The sequence below is a fragment of the Eulemur rufifrons genome, chromosome 27, assembly GCF_041146395.1.
Source record: "Eulemur rufifrons isolate Redbay chromosome 27, OSU_ERuf_1, whole genome shotgun sequence".
NCBI lineage: Eukaryota > Metazoa > Chordata > Mammalia > Primates > Lemuridae > Eulemur > Eulemur rufifrons.
Window position 1 is genome coordinate 34750673 of NC_091009.1, and position 11960 is coordinate 34762632.

The following is an 11960-nucleotide window of genomic DNA, read 5'->3' on the forward strand; positions in this document are numbered from 1 at the left end:
TACTTAACAGATTTGTGACCTAAACTCCATGACCTCAGTATCATCATCTGTAAAATGGAAATAATATTAATAATAGCTCCCTCACAGGGTGATTGGGAGAATCATGTGAGGTGATGTGTATATAAAGTGCTTAGCATGTTGCCTGGAGCAGAGCATTCGATAAGTGCTAGGCTACTCTTGTTACTATTATTACTTAATGAACACAATAAAATTTACAAATCTCCCATTATTATTTAAAAATTATTAAAACATAAGTAAAAGTACTCATGGATTCATTCAACAATATTTGTGTACTCCCTCTGTGCCAGGTATAGGATTTGCTAGTAATTCAAGTCTCAATTCAGTGAATCTTTGATTTCAGACCAGGTTCCCTTCACAATATTGACTATGAGATGACAGTCTAAGAATTTTGAATTTTTTTGTCAAGCAAGAAAAAAAAATATCTATAATCCTAGTATTTCTGGTTTCCAAAATCATGCTGTCTAACTCAAGTAATTTGTCTGTTTTTTTCTTATGTGCTCTTAACATTATCACAAGCTATATAATACCTGCTGTTGACATTTGTCTGATTGAAAGGTTTTCTTGATATGTTATTTCCCGAACAAAGGAATGTGTGTAAAGAGGTCTCTGAAAGCACTAGCTCTAGCCAGCACTAACACTAAGGAGTTAAGATCCTGTGTACATCCAGTGTTCTCATAGCACTTCTCTCAACCAGGGGCAAATGACAGACTTTTTTAGTCGTGATGTACAGTCAGCCCGTGGGTTCTGTATTCATGGATTCAACCAACTTTCTTGTCATTATTTCCTAAACAATGCAGCATAACAACTATTTACATAGAATTTACATTGTATTAGGTATTGTGAGTAATCTAGAGATAATTTAAGGTATACAGGAGGATGTGTGTGGATTATATGCAAATACTGTGCCATTTTATATAAGGGATTTGAGTATCGTCAGATCTTGGTATCCGCAGGGAGTCCTAGAACCAGTCCCCCAGGGACACCAAAGGACAGCTGTAACTGGTTACTCCATTTAGATGTAATTTATTCATTTGAGCTATGAGAGACTTAATATCAACTAATCCATACCCATTTATTTTTCAAGATGATACGATTAAGGCCCTGAAATCTTAACACTGTACTCCAGGCTTTTGGTCTTCAGTCTGGTCATGCTGATATTTGTTGATAACTTTTTGATAAGCTTTGTGATAGTAAAAAGAAACCATGAAATATTTAGCAAGTTTTCATTTTCTCTTAAACATCTCAATACAATGATGATCATTTCTGTGGTATATTCTGTTTTTCTACAAGCAGAAATGTATGCTGAACCCTTACGAAGAGATAAAGGTTATTTGGTACATGTTGGTGATCTCTGCCCTTCAGTATCTGAGGTATGCCAAGATTTCTTTTTGAACTTCATATTATTTCTCTTTTTTTAGGCTGATTGAAGGTCTCATTTCCAGAAATACCTAGTTTCTGAAATTTCAATTTATGATTCTTCTACTAATTACAGGTTTGTTTCCCAAATTCAGTCCAATGTGCATTACTGTGTGCCTGCTGCTCACTAGAGGTTCTGTACCAGACATCAGCCACGTGGGGATAAAGTCAAAGGCCATTCCCACAGGAGGGTCCCAGGCTAGTATAGGGGGCCATGTAGACAAATAGTTGCAGTCATTATAGACAAATAGCTGCAGTCATTAGTTCGCGCTGTTCTTAATCAGATCTTTCTTGGATTATACTTTGTAGCTTGTTACTAGTGGTATGTAGCAGACTGACTGACTTCCGTGTGCTTTATCTTGTTACGCGCTGTTTCACAGGGAATGTAGAGAGCCTTAGTTAAGGAGAATGGGCTCCAGAAAGAGAACTTTGGCTCAATTCCCAGGTCTGTCAGCAACTTGATGAATAAATTTGGGCAATTTACTTAACCTTTTTGTACCTCAGCCTCCTCTTTGTCTATAAAGTGAGGTTGATAGTACTGTCATAGCGATGTTGTGAAACTACTGTGAGTTAAGTTTGTAAAGCACTAGGAGTAAAGCCTGGCACATAGTAGATGCTCAGAAAATTGTATTCTATTATTTCTGATTTTAATTACTTTCAGATGACACTTTTATACTTTAGGTAGATAGCTACATCATCTCTGTATAATCTCTTCCAATCTGTATGTTGCTACTTTCTATTTTGTGACATTGTCAGATCATTCAGATCACAATGGTGATGGAAATACCTTTACTGTCTGCTGATAAAAAATGATGGCTGTTCATTTCAGATATGAAAATCTTTATCAATTAAGAGAGAATCCTGTTTGTAGTTGGGGTTGAAATTTGTTAAAAAATAGGTGTTTAATTTTATTTAATGGAGTCACCTAAGAGTATATGCCCTCTAAATTTTACTCATTAATGTGGTATTAATACAGTTCATTAAAGTACTATTATAATCCTAGTAGTATTACCTGATGTGAAAGATTCTTTTAGCATCTTGTTGAATCCTTAAAACAAACTGTGGGGTTTTCTTTTCTTAAGTATTATACATACTGTGTGGAAATTTAGAAAATACAATTAAATGCAAAAATACAAGGAGGTTATAAAAAATTATCCATAATCCCATCATTTGAAAACAACCACTTTTCAGATTTGGTATGTACCCTTCCACTGACACTCTCTAGGTCTGGTGCTTTTATAGGAATAGCTCTTGCCTGACTTTCTCAATTATATGGTTAAAGTTCTGATTCTGTGTTTCAACTTTTTTTGTTTTTTTGGTCTAAATATTTCCCCACAACAAGGCCATAAAGATATTCTCTTAAATATTCTGGTAAATGTTTTAAATTTTGACTTTAACATCGCAAGCCTTTGAGTCATCTGGAGGTTATGTTTGAACATAGGAATTAATTTTAATTTTTTTAGTATAAAAGTCCCCAGATTGCTAATCTCTGCAACTTTATCATATATCAGCTTTGCAAATGTTTTACATTAAATTTTAATATAAAATTAATAGGAGATAATTCATGAGAAATGCTTAGTATCTTTTATTTCTCATCTTTAATTTGGTTTTTATTTAGTTATCCTAAATAAACATTCTTCCTGATTTTTTTTTTTTTTTTGACAGAGTCTCACTCTGTTGCCCGGGCTAGAGTGCCATGGCGTCAGCCTAGCTCACAACAACCTCCAACTCCTGGGCTTAAGCGATCCTCCTGCCTCAGCCTCCCAAGTAGCTGGGACTACAGGCATGTGCCACCATGCCCGGCTAATTTTTTCTCTCTATATATATTTTAGCTGCCCATATAATTTCTTTCTATTTTTAGTAGAGACGGGGTCTCGTTCAGGCTGGTCTCAAACTCCTGACTTTGAGCGATCCACCCGCCTTGGCCTCCCAGAGTGCTAGGATTACAGACGTGAGCTACCTCTCCTGGCTTAGTATATCAACCTTTATAAGAGCATTTATTATTGTGAAAACTATATTTGAGCCAGTGATTACAAAATTAAGTTTGAGGTAATTTAAAGTCAATGAAAAACCTTTTGGTTTTCTGCTTTTCTATTTTAGATATGCATCTCTTGCTTTCCAAAAAAACGAAACAAGAAACAGTGATATAAAGTTGGCTGTGAAAGAAATGAATGCTGCCAAAAAGGTGGGGCCCTGCTGCTTTCCAGTCTTTTTTTTCTTCTTTATTCTTGAATAGTGCTACTCTGTAAGTAACTAATTATTATACTTTCATCACTTTTTATAGCTAATGTTATCTCATAATTATTAAAACCATAAAATGTAGTCATTTTATTTTTTTATGCCCTCATCTGTACCTCACTGAGGTTTTAAACACGGATGTTTGCTCTGCCTCCTGCTCATCCTGTGACTCTGCCAGAGCTACCTCACTCTCTGAGCTTTTTGTCTTAAAATGAGGATAATAGTTCTTACCTCAAATATTTAGAAGTTTAAATGAGCTTAATATGGAAAAATTCTTAGTACAATGTACTGAGGATGTATTCAGTAACTACAGCTATTATCGTTGCTGTTACATATCAGTAATTTGGCTTTTTCTTGGAGAGCTCATTTTTTCTGTGGTTTCAACTATCACTTTATTTATTTTTTTTTTTTTTGAGACAGAGTCTCACTCTGTTGCCCAGGCTAGAGTGAGTGCCATGGCGTTAGCCTAGCTCACAGCAACCTCAAACTCCTGAGCTCAAGCGATCCTCCTGTCTCAGCCTCCCGAGCAGCTGGGACCACAGGCATGCGCCACCATGCCCGGCTAATTTTTTTTCTATATATATTTTTAGCTGTCCGTATAATTTCTTTCTATTTTTAGTAGAGATGGGGTCTCGCTCTTGCTCAGGCTGGTCTCGAACTCCTGAGCTCAAACGATCCGCCCACCTCGGCCTCCCAGAGTGCTAGGATTACAGGCGTGAGCCACCGCGCCCGGCCTTCAACTATCATTTTAAATATTACATTCCAATCTTTTCACTTATTTATTGAGCAAAGAGTTATTTATTACATACCAACTGTGTACATTATTCTAGGAACTGGGAAAGCAACAGTGAACAAAATAGACAAAAAAATCTGTGCTTTTATATGAAGCTTAAATCTAGTGGGAGAGATAATGGCAATAAGTAAAATGTAATATTCTGGTGTGACAGAGCTAATATTTTATGTATTTTGCCCTGACTTTTCATCTAGGATTTAAAGTCTGAGCCCTTCCTTTGTTGAATTTTTACAAGATTTACAGTGGTTTTGCACCATCTATAGTCTACTTGCATGGTTAATAGTAACTAATTGATCATTTTAATTTTATCTTTCACAAGTGAAGGAGGCTGCACTTTATATTACTAGTTCTCCCCCCCCATAACCTGTGATACAATTCTGGGCATGTAGTTTGTGTTCATTACATACGGTATTTAGTAAATAAAATATAGAATATTTATAATTACTCTTCAGACCAGCCTTTTATCAGGTGGGTTGATTAAAAGAATTAAGCTTTAATACCCTAACCCTAAAACATTCATTTTATTTAATGGGTTAACCCCTCTCCTTGGCATCTAGAATGGATCTGATTATGTCCTGTCTTTGGGAGGGTTGAGAAAATAGTTACACCATGTGCTGTGTTCTGGGGTTCAGAGGAAGAATCCCAGTTGAGAAAGGCTGATTTAGACATAGTCTCATAGACTTTATCATTACTATAAAAAATTATGTTGGGCATGTTTTGTTAATACATAGCCCTGAACACCGCTGAAGTAAATTTACTTGGTATAAATAATCTTAAAGTAAAATTTTCAGAGCAGTTTATTTTATTTATAATTTTAAAATTTATTTTAATTGAATAAGCTGGATTATCACTATGTAATGGTGTAAAGAAAACTTTTAAAATGCTTATTTAGGGTGTCAAGAATTGTAAACAAATTGAATCTGCTAAATTATTACCTGATGCACCTGTTAGATTCATACCTCCAAATACTCTGAACTTGCGTTCACCAAGATCATGAAGTGACTGGCTGAACTACATCCAGAAGTCAGCAGGTAAGAACTAAAATTATATTTTAATTGGTTTTAAGCTTTTTATGTAAAAGCATAGTTCCATTCAATAACTTAGCTATAGTCAGATTGTGTTACTTTGGAAAAGACAAATGCTCGCATATGTTTTCACTTTGCCTAGAGACCATATTATAGAAGCTCTTCAGGAAGTAAGAATAAATCCTAAAGGGTTTCTGAATGGCTTATCTGTTAATACTATTGTGGAAATGACTTCATCTGTTCTGAAAAACTCTTGTTTTTATTCCTAACTGGAAGCAGAGATCATACAACATATTCTTTTTTATTTAAATATTACTTTAAAATTTTAAGCTATTGGTTTCATTTTTCACATAAAATGAATATTAAAAATAATAAAATATAAACTTTAAAAACAAACATATTACTATTAATATAAAACCATTTACCCCAAAATTGCTTGGTTTAACATTTGTCATCTCACAGTTTGCAGATTAAGATTCAAGGCTGGCTTAGCTGGGTAGTTTGCGTTCAGAGTCTTTCATGTTGTAGTAAAGAAGTTGGCCTGGACCATAGTCATCCAGAGGCCACACTGAGCCTGGAGGGTCTCCTAAGACGGCTCATTCACATGGCTGTTGGCAAGAGGCCTCAATGCCTTACTGCATGGGCCTCTCCACAGGACTCTTCGAATCCCTTTACATTGTGGCAGCTGGCTTCCCCTGAGCAAGAGAGCAAGGGGGAAGCTGCTCTGACCCACCCTCAGCAGTCACAATCCATCATTTTGCCACATTCTATTAGATTAAGGTCACTACATGCAACTCATACTCAAGGGGAGGGAAATTTAACCCCACCTCTTAAAAGAAAGGCATATCAAAGAATTTGTTTATATATTTTAAAATGACTACCAGTGAACATATACAATACCTTTTTACAACATAGGAGAGACTTCTGTTTCCAGTTATAGGTGTGTAGATGACTGAAGCCAACTGTCCACTGAGAACAACTAGAAAACCTGAATAAATATTAAAAAAAAAAAAAAAAACTGCTTGAAGGCACTGATGAGCTATCTAGATAATGATGAATTACTGGATCAGGGTACAAAGAGGAGTCTCAAAGTATGCCCAGTGTTTGGGGGTACTTTCCCCCAGTATTATTTGCAGAGGGGAAGCTAGGAGGGCATGGGCCATTTTCATAGCATTGCAGCCGGGGGCATGGGTGTTGAGCCTAAGAATACTGAGTTATAGAAATGCCCCCTGTATTTCTGGAGACAAGACTTGATTTCAGAAGTCAAATAAGGCTTTGCCTTAAAGAAAAAATAAATGTGTTAGTTCAAAAATTAAAAAAGAGAAAAAGGAAAAAAAAGGGGGGGGTAAACTTTCACTTTAAGCAAGAGCTCTCTGCATGGCTCATGCTAGCTGCTTTAAGCTTGAGAACCGCTGCTTTCTAATGTAAACGATTCCCAGAAGCATGATCCACCCTTGAGAGAGGTTGATAAGAAGAAGAAAAACAAAAACTTAAAAAAAAACCAAACTAAGATCTTAAAAAAGATGATCAAGTTATTGCTCAAATTCAACAGTGCTATATTAGAGCATAAGAGAAAATAGCTTCTCCTAAACAGTCTGTGTTTTCTTGTGTACAATGTTAAAGAAAATGTTAATAAAACTTATGCAGATTTCATAAGTTTTATTATGAAACTTATGAATTACAAGATGTTGTGCAAAAAATGGTTAGTCCGCCTGACTTGAAAAATTTAATGTTACATATATTGGCTTTTAATAATGCTAATTCAAAGTGTTAGCGGCTTTTACATCCGCCGCTCAATATTGGCAAACTTTTATTAATGACCAAAGACCTCAATTAGAAATTAAGTTAAATGGCAAATCTTTTGTTAGACTTATAGATACTGGAGCTGATGTTACAATTATTTCTAAAAGTTTTTGGCCAAAAGCTTGGCCTTTACAAGTTCCTACTGTTCTTACCGGAATAGGAACGATGACTGACATATTTCAAAGTGGACAAATTTTAAATTGTTCAGGCCCTGATGGACAGACAGCCACTTTAAAGCCTTACGTGGCTAACATCACTATTAATTTGTGGGGAAGAGATTTGTTACAGCAGTGGGGAGCATACATCAGTATACCTAATACCTCTGCTAAACAGATTATGCTAAATATGAATTATAACCCTTGTTTTGGTTTGGGTAAAAGGAGCCAAGGGGCTAAGACTTTCGAGGCACCAAAGGCACATACTTTCTCGGCCACTGCTACTGAAAAGCACCATTCTGCTCTGGCTTTAAATTGGATGTCACAAAAGCCTATATGGACAGAGCAGTGGCCACTAAAACAAAAAAACAAAAACAAAAAAAATTGGGTGCTCTTCAAATATTAGTAAAAGAACAATTACAAGCAGGACATATAGAGGAGTCCACCAGTCTGTAAAATTCTCCTATATTTGTTATTAAAAAAGAAATCTGGCAAATGACAAATGTTAACTGATTTAAGAAAAGTCAGTGCAATTATACAATCAATAATCAAGCCAAACATATTATTTCTCATTGTCCCACTTGTCAATTAATTAATCAGTCTAAATTTTCTGCAGGAGTTAATCCTTGAGGTCTCTCACCAAATAAATTATGACAAATGGATGTTACACATATTCCTGAATTTGGCAAGTTAGATGTTGTACATGTTACTGTAGATACTTATTCCGGTCTTATTATGGCTACTCCATCCTCTGGAGAAACTCTTAGACATATATTCTCACACTTACACTCCTGTTTTATATACATGGGAGTCCCAGCCACCATTAAAACTGACAATGGCCCTGCTTACACTAGTCATTCCTTTACAGCTTTTTGTATTAAATGGGACATCAAACACATTACTGGCATTCCTTATAATCCTCAAGGACAAGGTATTATAGAACGTACAATCAAACTTTAAAAAAAATGTTATTAAAACAAAAAGGGGGAGGTACACAGTCTCCCAAAGATAGAATAAATCAAGCCTCATTTACCTAAAATTTTTTGAATATTCGTAAGGAAGATAAATTAACAGCAATAGAAAAGCATTGGAATAGGAGTCCACAATCAGACTCTTTCCCTCACCAGCCTATCTGGTGGAAAGATGATGTAGAAAATAAATGGGAAAAAGGATGTGCAAAGGTGTGGGGGAGAGTTTTTCTTGTATTTTGACAGACGACAGACCAACAGTCTGGATTCCAAACAGAAGAATCAAACCCAGAGTGGAAACTCAAGGGGAAAAAGCGGAAGACACGTCAGGCACAGACCATGACGTGGGGACAGCTGAAGAGAACATACAAAGAAGCAGATGGGATATTGAACCAGACATCTGTACCTAAAACATCTGTAAATCTTTTTCTTGCCGTGATCTGTGTGGTGAGCATGATGGTAAGAATGTCTGGCAACCAGACACATCACTATTGAGCATTCTAAAATTGCACCCACAGATATACCCCTTTGTAAGAAAGTAATAATTTCTGACCCTAAAACTTGGGTACAACGGGACAATTGTAGAGCTCACACGGGGCGCATTCTTGCTGGGTCCACATCTTATGGTGTTGTCCTAGACTGGAGTCCCTATGGACATCCTGCCTCCTCTCATAATTTTAAAAAGCTTCATTGGAATAAAACTGCCACCGATGTCTGTAAAAGACACTGACCTTAAAAGTCATATTACACGGCTCAATGATGGTAGGAGCTCTCCAGCTCCTCATATTTTAGGTGGCCCTATTCATGATCAATTGTGGAAAATATCAGCTGCTTTGCACCCTTTGCAGGCCTGGATTAGCACACACACTCTGGATACAAACAATAGCCAAGAATGGACTTTGAATTTAAATTCTCCTCATTATATTCAAGTTTGTGTTAGACTGCCTTACTTATTTATGATTGGACATGCTGTTTATAACGAACCTTCTTTCCTAGTGACCTGTGACAACTGTTCTTATTATATTTGTATTAACAATTCTATGAAGTTCAATCCTTATAAAGAAACACTTTATATTCTCAAAGCCAGAACAGGACTGTGGTTACCTGTTAAAATGAATAGAGTCTGGCAAGAAACACCAGCAATGTTCCTTTTGGACAAACTACTTAACCACATTCTTAAACATACAAAAAGATTTATTGGTCTCTTAATAGCAGCTATTTTGGGAATCATTGCTGTCACTGCTTCTGGGGCCACTGCAGGTGTGGCTCTGCATCAGACCGTTCAGACCACTGAATTTGTTCAAAATTGGCACCATGATTCAAATCAATTATGGTCTACCCAAAATCAAATTGATTCTAAATTAGCTATTCAAGTGGCTGACTTACCACAAGCAGTCACCTTGTTGGGAGACCAGGTTAGAAGTCTACAAAAGCAACTTAGACTTCATTGCAATTGGAATATCACTCAATTTTGTGTTACACCTCATATATATAATCAAACTCGGTTTCCTTGGGAAAACATCAGAAAACATCTACTTAACCAAGCAAATCTGACTGAAGAGATTGGAAACTTACAACAAGAAATATTAAGTACCTTCAGTCACAAACTTAAATTGCTCTCTGAAGCTGACATTATTAATGACATTTCTTCTGGTTTAGAGTCAGCTGATCCACTTTATCATCTTAAGATCTATGGGAGTTCCACTGTTGTAACTTTTGGCATTATTTTAATCCTTTGCTTGTGTTTATTTATAGTCTGGAGAAAACTCCAAAGAAGACAAGAATCTGGAGACCAACGCCTCGCTGTGATGGCTGTCCAACTCCATCAACTTTCTTCAAAAAATAAAAAAACGGGAAGATGTTGAGCCTAAGAATATTGAGTTATAGAAATGCCCCCTGTATTTCTGGAGACAAGATTTGATTTCAGAAGTCAAATAAGGCTTTGCCTTAAAGAAAAGATAAATGTGTTATTTGAAAAGCTGCCTCCTCTCAGGAGGGCATCTCGCTGGCCAGTAGAAGCTGCACTTCAGAGAGACAGCTGTAAACTGGGCATTTGGTTCTCACCTGTTTTGAAAGACAAGGCAGGCCTTTTCCTTAGAACCAAAAGGTTGCAGGAGCTGACAGGTAGACCCCGGGAGATGAGAGCTGATCATATAGATATGCTAATGCCCAAGCCGGGCCCAGGCAGGAACCATGCAGTTCAAGTAATTAACACAAAGCACAGCCCATGTTGACTTCTGTGATCATCTCTGTCCCCAGAACACAATCAAGGGAGCCAAGATGTCCCTGTTTGTTGCTAAAGTAATAGCCTTATCATAAAACTTAGAAGTTTGCCCCAAGACGATTTTATAACTCATTGTTCCCCTAGTTGGAGTTAGTTAAAGGATCTGTAGTAGCCTTTTAGGAGACTTTGACCCTAAAGCAAACTGTCTGTTAGTATGCAAATCCTGTTGCCCTTGGCAACGGGGAGCCTGTATGTACCCTATAAAATACCTGTGTGGAGTTTCAGTTGGGGAGATATTTTATGCGGGTAAAATATTTCCATCCGGGTACCCTCCTTTATCTATTTTCATAAATTTTTACTTTATAAACTATATCTTTGGCTCTGTGTATTATTATTGCCATTACTTTATCTTTTATTTCTGTTTCCTACTATATTTTTCATCCTTTGCGATGACCCCTGCCTGAGAGACCTGATCAGAAGAAAAAAACCTCTTTGCAGGGAGCATAGCTAACTCCCTGCAAACTGGCGTAGTCAACTTAGAGACCATGATTGAAATAAAGAGAAAAAAAATACCTCTTTGTGCGGAGTGTAGCTAACTCCCCGCAGATGGGGTCTTGATAAATTCTCAGCATGGGAGTTCGGACCCCAGTGGGCTGTACTTGAGGAGAACAAGTTTGAACTAGAAATACATGTTCCCCAGAAGGGCTGTAACTCAGCTTCAGAATTTAGTCCCTAAATGAGATTGAGATGATCTTGGGTTATGAGTTCTACCTGGCACCTGGAAGACATGAAAGTAAGACTTCTCTGGAAGAAAATAATATCATTTTAGGCCTCAAATTATTTATCCCAACAATTTAGTATTTGTTAGCTTATTTTATAAATAAGAACATACAGTCAAAATCATGGCCAGTGGGCACCGTGGCTCACACCTGTAATCCCAGCGCTTCAGGAAGCTGAGGCAGAAGGATCACTAGAGGTCAGGAGTTTTGAGACCAGCATGGGCAATGTAGACAGACTCCATCTCTACAACAAATGAGGAAGACATTTCAAAAGCTCGGGGAAAGGTAGGCCCCCACACCAGTTAGCCCAGCTGTGGCTGCAAAGGACAAGTTCTTCAAGGAAATGCAAAGTGCCACTCCAGTGAACACATGAATGACAAAAAAGCAAAACAGCTTTATTGTTGATACAGAGAAAGTTTGTGTGATCTGGATAGATCACCCCAGCTACAACATTCCCTTAAGCCAAAATCTAACTTAAAGCAGGCTCCTCTCTTCAATTCCATGAAGACAGAGAGGTGAGGAAGCTGAAGAAGAAAAA

The 11960-nt window shown here is 37.0% G+C and overlaps 1 long non-coding RNA gene across 12 annotated transcripts in view; it reads left to right on the top strand.

Moving 5' to 3' along the window:
* Positions 1-10645, top strand: part of LOC138375613 (uncharacterized) — a 58566-nt gene extending 47921 nt beyond the window's left edge. For 3 of the 12 annotated variants that reach the window (XR_011231540.1, XR_011231538.1, XR_011231537.1), the window contains 5 exons: positions 1315-1391; positions 3538-3622; positions 5361-5499; positions 8666-8866; positions 10175-10642. This is a non-coding gene — a long non-coding RNA (uncharacterized lncRNA). Of the gene's footprint in view, positions 1-1311; positions 1392-1439; positions 1514-3537; positions 3623-5360; positions 5500-6433; positions 6497-8665; positions 8879-10174 lie in introns of those variants that run through there. The other 9 variants (XR_011231545.1, XR_011231546.1, XR_011231542.1 and 6 more) reach the window with 9 other exon arrangements.
* The last annotated feature ends 1315 nt before the right edge of the window (positions 10646-11960 follow it).